The sequence below is a fragment of the Equus caballus genome, chromosome X, assembly GCF_041296265.1.
Source record: "Equus caballus isolate H_3958 breed thoroughbred chromosome X, TB-T2T, whole genome shotgun sequence".
NCBI lineage: Eukaryota > Metazoa > Chordata > Mammalia > Perissodactyla > Equidae > Equus > Equus caballus.
Window position 1 is genome coordinate 132,921,548 of NC_091715.1, and position 12,617 is coordinate 132,934,164.

Sequence of the window (12,617 nt, forward strand, 5' to 3'; positions counted from 1 at the left end):
ATCTATTTTGAGTTAATTTTTATATATGGTGTGAGGCAGGCTTTCAGCTGTAGATTAAATTTGCCACAGCTAGTGGTTTACTGGGAGGAAAAAAATTAAAAATCTTGAGAACTGCCACAAGCTCCATCTTCTGCTACTTAATCACTGCTTTGAACATGGTCTCAACCCAGCTGAAGAAAGAATAGCATCAAGAGCTCCCAAACCCCTTAGCTTTACATTTGGCATCCTTAGCCATCTAACACCAACCTACCTTTTCGGGTGTATCTCCTGCCCTTTCTCTGATTAGATCCTCCAAGCCAGGAAAATTGTCCATCCCTACCTCAACCTCAGCAGACCTTTCTTTTGTAAGTATCTTGCTAGAGGCCATATCTCTCTCACTGACCACTGTATCTCCACCATCTAGCATGATGCCGGGCACACATAGTGAAGTCATTCCTTACACATGGGACAGATCCTAAAGTCACTGTGTAAAATGAAAATCACATGGTCACAATTACTTTTGATGATGCCTTAGGAAGATGCCACAATGGAGAATGACATCCTTCTCTCAGAAATTCCAGCATGGCCAGCCTTTTTTCCAGTGTGGATGCACATCACTGGGTTGTTCTTTTTGTTTGACCCCCAGATTAAGTAGTTGGCTTACACTTGAAGTTGGACATACTGTATGAAAAAATATATATCTTTAAACAAAAGAATGGCACTCAGCAAAGTGAGGTGTTCACAGTAGGAGACAGAATCACAGACTCATGCCTCTTATCTCACACTCGATCCAGGGTATATATTAATTGAGTGTAATGGTGGGAGGATTTGCCTGTGCTATTTAAATAATTCTCTCCTGGTTTGTATTGCCAAATTCATATAAGTGAAATATGCCTATGAATGCCAATGTCAGAGACACTCAAAAAGTTTCTTTGCATGAGTGACAATTAATTAATGCTGTTCTCTCTACTTGAATGTCTTTCTTTTGTCTCTGCCTATCAAAACCCTATACATTTTTCAGAGCCAAGCTGATGACCCACTTATCCCCCCAGCAGGCTAATTATTTCATTTATTATGTGTCTATTCTGCAGCAGACAATGCAAAACACCTTATATGCTTTGCCTTCCTTTAATGCTGACAGCAATCCTATGAGAGAAGAATAATGAATATTTTTTCCTGTTTTAGGAATGAGAACACAGAGGTTTAGAGAGCTTAACTGTCTTGCCCAAGGTAGGTGTCATCTACCTTGTTCATTACTGTCTCTCCAGGACCAAGAATAGTGTCTGGCATATAATACATAATCAACAAATATCTATTGATTGCGTAGAATGTCAGATTCCAAGCTTATGTGCTTAGCTCTTCTGCCAGGACTTCTTGACCTCTTTCAACACATGGCCTCAGTCATACTTTCTTATTCTGTTATCTGTATGTTGGCCCAACCAAGAATGTATCGTGGATCATCATTTGCTTTAAATTTGTGTTACAAAAACTGTAGGTATCTTAAATGTTTTTTCAAAGTTCATCTGCTCCTGGAGAGTCTGCTATGCTTTTAAACGCCTATTCCCTTCTCCTTCCTCACAGCTCCCGTAAGATGTAAGGTCTCTACCATCCAAATGGCATTTAACAAAATATTGCTTTTTGTTGCAGGAACTTGAACACACATCTCCCCTTCACTATTAGATAGATGCTGACTGATCAGTATCACTCTCTGAAGCATACATTGCTAAACCCTGGCCTCAATAAGCTAAATGTCTAGAGATAATTGCTCTTCTGCCAACACATTCAATAACTTGACAATCTGGACCAAAGTAGATGTCTGAACCTTGCAGCCCTCCTGGTTTCCCTCATATAAGCGTCCTGTTGCCCATAGTGACAAGAACTGGTCAAAGAATGATCACGGTAAGTCTACTTGATCAGGTAACTGGGGACTTTTGAAGCATCAGAGTTTACAAAATGCATTTTACTGCTGACTGAATGTGCAAAAGAGAAGGTAGAAAGTTGGCTTCTTAAACGTCGATGTGATCTGTTTAGAGCTTCTGATTTATTAATGATGTAGATATGTCTGTTCCCGTGGTTTCCTGGAACCCTTGGATCATTCTGAAGTTCTGGAGTAGGAACATGTTTAGCTTTTATTCATCACAAAAAGATAGACACAATGATAATCATCAACTACAAACTCTCATTTTTTTTAAATAAGCAGGCTTATGGTGAAGTTTGCAAACACAGAAATCTTGGTTAGAAGGAACCATATAGTAAAATTATCCATTCAGGAAATTATGAACAGCAAAATATTGATCTGAACTGGATAGAAATGACTAAACTACACTTCTAACAAAATTTTTCGTAGGCTCTACCTGTATCATTCCTAGGCAATCATTTTGATTATTACAGTGAAGGATGGGGAAGAGTGGGTGGATAGACAGATTTTGGCATTGTATAATAAGTAGTTACTGCATGCCAAGTCCTTTAAATGTATTATCTCGTTTAATTCTCACAACTCTGGGATGTAGGTACTGTTTTCATTCCCGTCTTCCAGATGAGGAACTGAGGCCCACAGATTGTGACTTGTTCATGATCATAGCCTATAACGGCAGAGCAGGATTTGAATCTAGATCTGACTTCAGATCCTTTGCTGATTTTACTATACCACACTGCCTCTCAGAGGTCCCTATAAACCTATGATAATGATAGTCAACACTTATTGGAAACTGTAAGAGCGAAAGAATAGAAAACTGGATACAATCCTTGAGCTTTATAAATAACAGTTACTGTTTACTGAGTGCTAGGCATGGCGGTAAGGGCTTTACTTATAATAGCTCATTTAATCATCAAAGCCGCTCTGTGAGGTAGATGTTACTGATATTCCCATTTTACAGATGAGAGCATTAAAGCTTCAGGGGGGCAGTTAAGTAACTTGTCCACGGTTACGCAGCTAGAAAGTTTCAGAGCCAGATTTCAAGCCTGTCAGTTGCCAGAGCTAGAGCCCATATACCACTAGTTCAAAGTGAATGTGCATAAGAATCACCTGATGAGGCTGTTAAAAATGTGGAGTCCTTGGCCCCATCCCTGAGAGTCTGATTGAACAAGTCTTTTTAAAATAATTTTTTCCAACTTTGTTGAAGTATAGTTGACAAATGTCATGTAGTTGGAATCATACAGTCTTTTCAGACTGGCTTCTTTCACTTAGCAATATGTAAACTATAGAGACAGTAAAAAGATCAGTGATTGCCAGGGGTCCGGGAGGAGAGAGGGCTGAATAAGTGGATCATGGGGGATTTTTAGGGTGACAAAATTATTCTGTATGATACTATAATGGCAGATACATGATATGATGCATTTGCCAAAGCCCATAGAACTATACAACACAAACACTGAGCCCTGATGTAAACTAACAACTTTAGTTAATAATCATATATCAATATTGGTTTATCAAGTTTGACAAATGTACCACACTGATGTAAGATGTGATGTCTTTGAGGAATTTGTTCCTTTTCTTTGATGGCTCTTCTATCTGGTTAGTATTGACCTCATAGACCAAGTTGTGAAGTGTTCCCTAGGGTGGTGGCCCCATAGCCTTCCTGGTTACTCCTCCTGACATGGAACCTACACACTGGGGCAGGGGAGATCAGCTCCAGTATATTCCATCTGCTGTACCTGGGATAGAAATTCTGCCCTACAAGTGCAGGCTGGGTGCAGGAACGGAGTGTAGATATCGCTGCCTTGCTTGCCTAAAATAGTTTCTGTAAAACAGAGCTGGGCCTGTTTCTTCTGGGAGAAACCAGAGCCCTAGGCTGGGAGTTGAGGGGAGAGGAGTCCCTATTTTCCTGACTGCACCTGCCTGGATCAGAGCTCTCAGAGTAGTTTCTTCCAAGATGGAGCCGGTGGAGGAGGAAGGGCAGAGCAGGCGATGGCTCAAATGCCAGAGTCACTGTTCTTTCTACGATTTAGTAGATTTTCTTGGATGTATTCTTCTCTATTTGCTGTATGCTCTTAGGTCAATATCCAGAAATGCTAAATGATTATTTTTATAATTTTCTCCAGATAAATGGTTATTTATTAGAGCAAGTCCACTGCACTCCTCCCTCTACCACTCTGGAAATCTTACATAAGATTTTAACTTCTGTCGTGCTAGCAGATTTTGTTGAAGCAAGCAGCTATGTTGTCAGTTACTCTGTGGCAGAGAGCTATGTTGGCAGTTACCCTCAAGGAATTGAGGGCGGCTCTGACTGAGAGAGATAAAGTGGCAAGAAACTGAAACCCTCAGTCCAACAGGGAGCAAAGAAGTGAATTCAGCCAACAACCATGTAAGATTGGAAATGAATCTTTTCCAAGCTGAGCCTCAAGATGCAGCCTTAGCCCTAGCCCATACCTTGATTGCAGACTTCGTGAGATCCTGAAGCAGAGGACGTAGAAAAGCTGTGTCCAGACTCCTGACCAGCAGACATTGTGAGATCATAAATGCATATTGTTTTAAACCACTAAGTTTGTGGTCATTTGTTATGCAGTGATAGATAACTAACGTTATGGCATAAAATAGAATACATGGGATTACACATTATACTGAAATGCAATTATCATAATGTTTAAAAAATACATTTGTGATATAATATTACGTGCTCTTATTTATCAATACTTTAAATAACAAGATTTAGCCGTGAATCTAATATTTGCCAATATTTAAAAGTGATTGAGAGCATAAAATATATTTCAATGTATCTGCAACAACAGTGATGTGAAATGAAAATGTGTGTGATTGCTCTCAGTAACTGAGTTACAAGTACTGTGAATACTACTGTGAATAGTTGCCTACATTCATACTTGAAAGAAATGTTAAATTTTATTTAGAGACTATTGAAAGTAAATAGTTAAGTTTTCCCTCTTCTAAATTACACAGGCCCCTGCATTCTAACCACATCAAGGTTAAAAACTCCTGATATAGATCCGTTGTTTGCTAGAGTCCTCTGGTATCATCTTTTCTATTCTTGTTTAAGTAGCCTCTCCACTCTGGGTCATTCTGTCCCTGATGTCCTGTTGGAACATGCCATTTGGAGGAAGCCTTTCCTAATATGCCAGCTGGAAGTTTCCTCTCTCTAAAGTTTTTTTAAGGGATGTGTGTATATCAATTAGTTGAAATTCATTACAACAAATTTAATATCTCTCAAATTTCAAATGTACATAACACGTGGTCCATAAATTCTGTGTCTATAATTCAACCTGCAGGCAAAGATATATGTAGAAAGATATTCACTACAATGCTGTTAGTAATGCTAAACAACTAAATGTACATGAATAGAAATATTGTTGTATAAATTACCATAAACCATGAAACTATTAAAAAAAACCAAGAAATTGTATGCTAAGAAATGATCTCCAGGATTTATTAAGCAAGAAAAAGTACAGATCGGAACAGTAGGTGTAGTGTGTTTCCATTTGATTATGAACAGAAATTTTCTGGAATTATGTACAAGGAACGTTAATACTGTGTACCCATGGGAAACAGGAAAGAAGACCTTAGGGTCTGAAGTTGAAGGGACATGTAGTTTTCATTGTATACCTGTGGTTCTTAAATTGTGCACCAAGTTGCCCTGAGGCACTGGAGGATTATTTAAAAATTCAAAGCAAACTGTGATGCTAGAAATTTGCTGTACATACATTGTGAAAACTGGTAGGTCAAGGTGGTTCATAGTTTCAACATTAGATTATGATATGTTCCTTTCAATGATGTTGTATCTTAGCAAATTTGGATTTTTGGCACTTGCTGTAATAAACGAACAAATGACCTTGTTGGAACATCTAAAAGACACCCCATTACAATTCAATCTATCTTCAGCTTGAACTGACTGAAGAGGCCCTGCTAGTTTAGGTAAAAAGATCCAGAGGATAGTCTCATTACTAAACAAGGAAACGCTTCCCCAACACCCCAGATAGCATTACTATAAGATTACGTAGGTATCGTTATCAATTTATATTTTAGAAAATCAGGACTTTGTTGGGCGTTGTTAGTAGGAGGAGCTGACTTGGAAAGATGCTCAGATTATGGTAACAGAATGTGAAGGTAGAGGGAGAATAGAGTCAAGATTAATGTGCATATTTCTATCTTGGAAGCCATTAAGGGCTCATGGCTGCCTTTTGAGCTGGAGTAGTGTTTCTGGTTCATCCTCTTTGACTGAAAGTGCCCTCACTAGACTGACAGGTTTCCTCATTGCTCTGTCCTTGGGCAGAGGCACTTCCTCTAAATATATTGAAGCTAACTATAGGGAACCAGGGGTCATGGTCTGGCTCCTTTCTTCCTTTGAGAGTGGAGTAGGGGCCCTGGTTCCAGGGACTTGACAGAGGTCACCCATTAAGGCTGTGGCACGGCCAGGACTTCAAAGTAGGTTCTCTGGTCTGAGTTCAGATCTTTGTCCATTCCACGTTGCTGCCTCCAATGTAAGTAAGAGCATGAGGGACTGAAATTTCATGCTTTGACTGACTTAAGACTTAGGAAGTCCAGCAGACATAGTGTTAAAGGTCTAGTTGTGAGATTTCTCTAATTCTCAGTTTCCTCACTTGTTTGATGGGGATGAAAATATATAGTTCACAGGATTTTGTGACAATTAGGTGAGATAATACGGGTAAAGCACTTAATGTAGTGTCTAGCTCAGGGTAAGTTTTCAGTAAATGTTGACCCTTACTCTTGGCTGAGAGCTTGATCTCTGAAGTCAGTAAGGCAGGGTTCCGAGTTCCGGTCCCACCACTCACTAGATGTGTGACTTTGAGCTGGTTACTTAATCTCTCTGAGCCTCAGTTTCCTCATTTGTCTCACAGGGTTGTTGTGAGGATGCAATGAGATCATGTATGTAAAGCAGTGAGTACACTGCCTCTCATAGAGGAAGTTATCGACTTTAGATAGTGTTACATGATTATTAATGGTGGGGATACTAAGAAATTTGATGTGAGTTCCCTGCCTGGAACGATCTTGATTGACTAATGGTGAAAGTTTACCATTAGAACCTGGAATTGGGATCCTCCATGTCCTATTTTTCCTCTTCTTCCTTCTCCTGCCCTCCATCCAATCTCATTCACAGATTCTTTCTTCATACTCTGATGTAAAGGGCCAACAGCATAGAACATTACTCCTCTCAGTGGGATTTGCATTTTTCAAGGGACCAAAATCCTAAGCTAGAAGAAGGAAGCCCTAATGGTGCAAGTCTCAGCCCTGGTTTAGAGCAGAGTTTCTCAACCTCAGCACTCTTAAAATTTGGGGCTGAATAATTGTTGTGGGGGACTTTCTTGTGCATTGTAGCATGTTTAATAGCAAATCTAACTTCAATGCATTAGATGCCAGTAGCGCAACAACACCCTTCTCAGCTATGACAACTAGAAATATCTCCAGACGTTGCCAAATGTCCCCTGGGAAAAAAACACGCACAGTTAAGAACCATTGGTTTAGAGGATTCTGTGGAGCAAGTGAAGCCTTCCAGGATATCTTAAAATCACACCAGGGGTCATAAGTGTAAATGCCTTCAGGAGCCAGGCAGAGATGGAAATGCAAGGAAGCAGAGGAGTATAATACAATAAGGAGTGGTGGGGCTTATGGCAAACTGGAGAGTGTATGCCATATCTAAAGGCATAAAAACTCCCTGTGAGCCAGACAAAGCACATCTGAGGATTGAAATGGACTGACAATTTAGAGTCTGAAATGTAGACTGTCCCTCAGGATGCCTCACCTCTGGAACATACTCTCTTCATTTGGGCTATTGATTCCCCACCATAACTTCTGCTCTTTCCCCTTCCTTTCCTGCCTTCAAAATAAGCATGTCCCTAAATAGTCAAGGCATTTTAGGTCATCCTAAAACAAACATAATTTTAACTTCACTAAAACTTTCTAAATATATGTGTGCTATTCAAATGAACAAATTTCAAAGACTATCCATTAGTTTGAAACTGCCTGTATGTTAAGTGGAAAGGACAATAACATGTAAGAACAGTAAAGGCAGGAAAGAAAATGAGCAAAAGAACACAAGAAAAAGAGATCAAAATCTTAACAGGGGTTGTGTCTTTGTGGATTTTTTTTCCTCTTTATTTTTGCTTTCTTATATTTAAAAAAAAAGGTTAATGTTATAGTGGGCAAAGTCTGCACTTGAAAGGATAGCTCTTTGCCATCCAGTACTTGTCCAGGTGGGGAAGGTGTCATGAAATCAAATAAATGATAAAAATTCCAGTGGCTAAGCTAGCCCTCCCTGTCCCTGCACTGTTGGAGGCGTTGTGTCTGATGAATAACAAGAGAACCTAGAGTTCCCCGCATGTGGTTATTAACATTTATAATAATTGGAACACTAATCTCTGCCCACCACGTTCTGTTCTCCAGTTGCTTTCTGCTGCTTTTTAATGACGCGCTTTTGCTTTTTCCCGTGTACTCTGCATTATACACATGCTGTACTGCTCTACCTTCCCTCGATTTATGCATGTCTCTAGCAGATGGTTGGGCCAGTCTACCTCTGGTGCTTGTTTAGCATAACAGAGAGCTCAACAACTGGGGCCGCTCACAAGGTTCAGTTTGCATTTCTGGATCCTGGTGGGGTAAACACGCAGGGTTAAGGCCAGCATTTGCCATTTCTGACCTACCTTCACAGCAATTAAGGATGAGTTTTTCCTATTTGCCTTTCAAGAGTTGTTTTTCCTCTCTCTCTTATTCTATCCCCCCAGTCCTTTTCCTTGGTCTTCCCTAGATTTCTATGAGACTTCCCATGGTGGTGATAAGGACAGGGAATTTTCCAGAAAAAAAATAAGCCATGTTGAAAATCCAGGATTTTCTAACCTCTGTTTTTGGTGACTGATTCTTGGTGAGGATTGGAGGGTCCTCCCTCACTTACCCATTCCTTTTCCATGTCTAGAGAAAGGTTTGCCACATCAACCATCCAATCGCCTTGCTATGGTAGGACTTTTGAGCACATGAGGATATGAGCCATTAAAGAAATTGGAATTGACCTCAGATAACACACTTCCAGTCTCTTGAAGCCTGTGGAGTAGTTCAAGTCACCTCCCAGGAGCATGGCCTTCTGGCTGCCTCAATTCAGAGCTATACTTCTCTTCATGCTCTCACCACGTTGATTTTAAACTCCTGCGGGTCTAAGGAGTACTTATGGATGCTTACTATGGTAAAACAAGCTTCATTTTTTTCATCTGATCTGGGTCCTAAGATCTTCTAGGCTTTTATGTATGAAGGAAAAATTTCATGGTAAGGACATTTAAGGAGTTGAAGGTTGTTATTGTTCTACGATGCTACAAGCTTTGCCTTAATGACTTAAGATGCACACAGCTTGAGATAAGAGAGCTGTAAAGTGCCAGCCTGAAGTTTACTGCAATATGTTATTTCCATGTGGATGGGAAAAATTGATTTCTAATTCATAAAATATATCCCCAGATGCCAGTCATTACATACTTTTCCAGTTTCAGCTTGAAAGTACTCTGAGCAATGTATTCACAGAAGGCCAAAAAAGGGGATTGCTTTCTTCTCACCCCAGGTGAAGCAGGAAAAAATGGAACTTTGTGGAGAGGAAGCCAAGAAAACAGTTGGGGTGGTGTGATTGTTGGGGGAGGAGCCTGGATAAATGGTGGTCTCCATATATTTTCAGGACGGCTCTTTTCTCTCCAGAGCTGGAGGAAAATCAATATCTTGTTTTCAGATGGGTAAATGGAGTCGTCTCTTTAAAGTGCCCCGGTCAGTTCACCACACGTCGGGCAGCTGCTGCTTTCCAGGCTGCCCCGCGATTCCCAGGCTAGGAGGATTGACAAGGCGATGATAAACTAACGTGCCCCCTCAGCTCTGGGTGTGCGCCATTGTTCCCGCAGCTGAGACCCTCTGCTGCTATTTGCTTTCTCCCACATACATTATTCAACAGCCCAGGAAAAGGCCAAGAACCTCTTTCATTCAGGAATTCTGTATTAAAATAATCAATTTCAAACTGAAGCCGGGAAGGCCAGCTTGCTACAGGGAGAGCCTATTAATAAGCCACCAGTCTTTTCCATTTGCATTGAACTCATGCTGTATTGTGGTAATATGGGATTATTTTTTTTTCAGTTTCCTCCAAGAAACTAAACATCACATTGGTTCTCCTGCTCTTTCATAAAGAGCATGTAGAAGAGCTTCTTCTTTTGATCCTGTCATTAATAGAACACTAGAGGCCATATTTGTGCCTGCTACTCTGCACTGGCTAATTCTGATTTTGAAAGTACTCTAAAAAAGCCATTAACTCTCCATGAAATGTAGCAGGAAGAAAAGTTTTCAAGTGTTTTGTTTTCCATTCATTGGCTTTACATTTCTTGTCTTGCCTCTCCTGCCCCCTGCCTCTAACCATCCCCCTATGCGCGCGCGTGTGCACACACATACACACACACACACACAGAAGTTGTGATATTCAAGCACCAAGCCAAAAATAGTAGAAACTTTACATATATACGTCAGGATAAGTTTTAAGTGACTTTCAGCAGCACCATGAGATGCTCTCCCAAATGGGTAAGATTTTCCTATTTGGTTAATAAAGGGTTAATCAGAAACTCCCTTTTTGGGGCCGCCTTATTGTTAAAATTGTTTCTAAGTTTACATCAGTTCTTTTTCTTGCATTTAAACAACTCAGTGACCAAGAAGTAACTATTAATAATCACTGTTTTGTAATCAGTTCAACAAACATTATTGAGTGCCAGCTACATATACAGGAAATCCTCAGGGCTTTAACTTGAGGCATCACAATGAGTCAGTTATGATTCCACAAGTGTCCTGTGAAATATAGATTTTTTTAATAGGGTTGCCAGATTTAGGAAATAAAAATACAGAGGACTTAGTTAAATCTGAATTTTAGAGAAATAGCAAATAATTGTTTAGTATAAGTATGTTCCATGCAATATTTGGGATATACTTATACTAAAAAATATTGTTGTGTATCTGAAATTCAAATTTAGCTGAGAGTCCTATATTATATCTAGAAATCCTACTTTTTTTTCCCTAAAGATTGGCACCTGACCTAACAACTGTTGCCAATCTTTTTTTTTTCTTCTCCCCAAAGCCCCCCGGTACATAGTTGAATATTCTAGTTGTGAGTGCCTCCGGTTGTGCTCTGGGGGATGCCGCCTCAGTGTGGCCTGATGAGCAGTGCCATGTCGCACCCAGGATCCGAACCGGCGAAACCCCGGACTGTTGAAGCAGAGTGCGCGAGCTTAACCACTTGGACACTGGGCTGTCCCCAAACCCTGCTTTTTAAAGAAATTCTTGACCTGAACTTGAGGTTTTTGATGTTGCTGGTTTCTACTTCCCCCTCACCTCCAAAGTTTAGAAGAGGAGAGGTTGATTCACCGAAGACTTACTAGAGTTCAAGTTAATCCAAATTTTGCTTTTCCAGGTAAGAAGAGGCTTCTTCAATTAATTTATAGAGAAATCCTCCTTCTTATTTTTTGTTGTTCAATAGGTGACATAGAATAGATATTTTTCTAATTTTTGTGATAAAGTAACTTGTTAAAAGTACTAAACTATTTAAAAGTAATTCTCAAATAACTCTTAAAAAATAAACATTCCTATTCTAGTAGTTGATTGATTTGATAAAAATAAAAGTTACCCAGAATAAGTTAATGTGTATCTTATATTGTGCCAAGGACTGCTAGGCGTTAGAGAGACAAAGCAGACATGAATGTGTCCATGAAAGTCCCAGTGCACAGAACTCAATGAATAATAGCTACAGCTGACTAGGAGCCTGTCCTAGCAGAGGAGAGACACACAGGAGCAGACCCTTGCACTCAGTGGTAGGAGTCCATCCCAGGGGACAGAGGACTCACTCAGCCTGGATTCTGCAAAGTAGGACAAGTTAAAACTGCAAAGCACATGACTATTACCTACAAGGATAAGTTCTGGTTAATCCTTTATTAATAGCGATCTAGGTGCTGAGGGACCTAAGGCACAGTGACTGCCCTCCAGGAGCTCAAAGTGGGGTCAGAAGAGGCGGGCATAGCGCATACAAGACTGAATAGGTAAGTGTCAAGAGAGCGGCTATAATAGCAACTACCCTTTAGTACGGGCTTGCTGCGTGCCACACGCTGTGCTGAGTACTTTACAGGTCTTGTTTTCTTCATCCTCACAATATCGCTTTGAGGTTACCCATAGTTTTCTTTTGAGGTTCAAATAGGGAGAGAACTCTAAAAATTTGGTCTTTCAAAGTAGCAAGTATATGATTCTCTTTTCTGCACCATTTGTCTAATTTGTCCAGTCCAATGCTAATAGTCTATTGATTTAATTAGATTGCAGTTGCCCTATAATGTGTTTGGATAGCTGGTACTACAAAATGATATTTTAATTTACAGAGGAAAAAGGTGATTTAATGATAATACATCTGACATCTTTCTAGAGGAAAATACCATTGCATGGACACTATCTCTAACCATATATTAAAATGAACTGCAGATGAGGACTTAAATATAAACAAAATAATACAAATCTTTCAGGAAATTCCTGGAGACTACATGTACAAGACAGGGGACCAGACTGAGTACTCAGAACCTGTAAAAGAAAAGATGGGCTTAATAGGTATTACATGAATTGAAAACTTCTGTATGACAGAATAAATCATAAGCAAAGTCCACAGACAAGTAGTAGATTTAGAAAATTATTT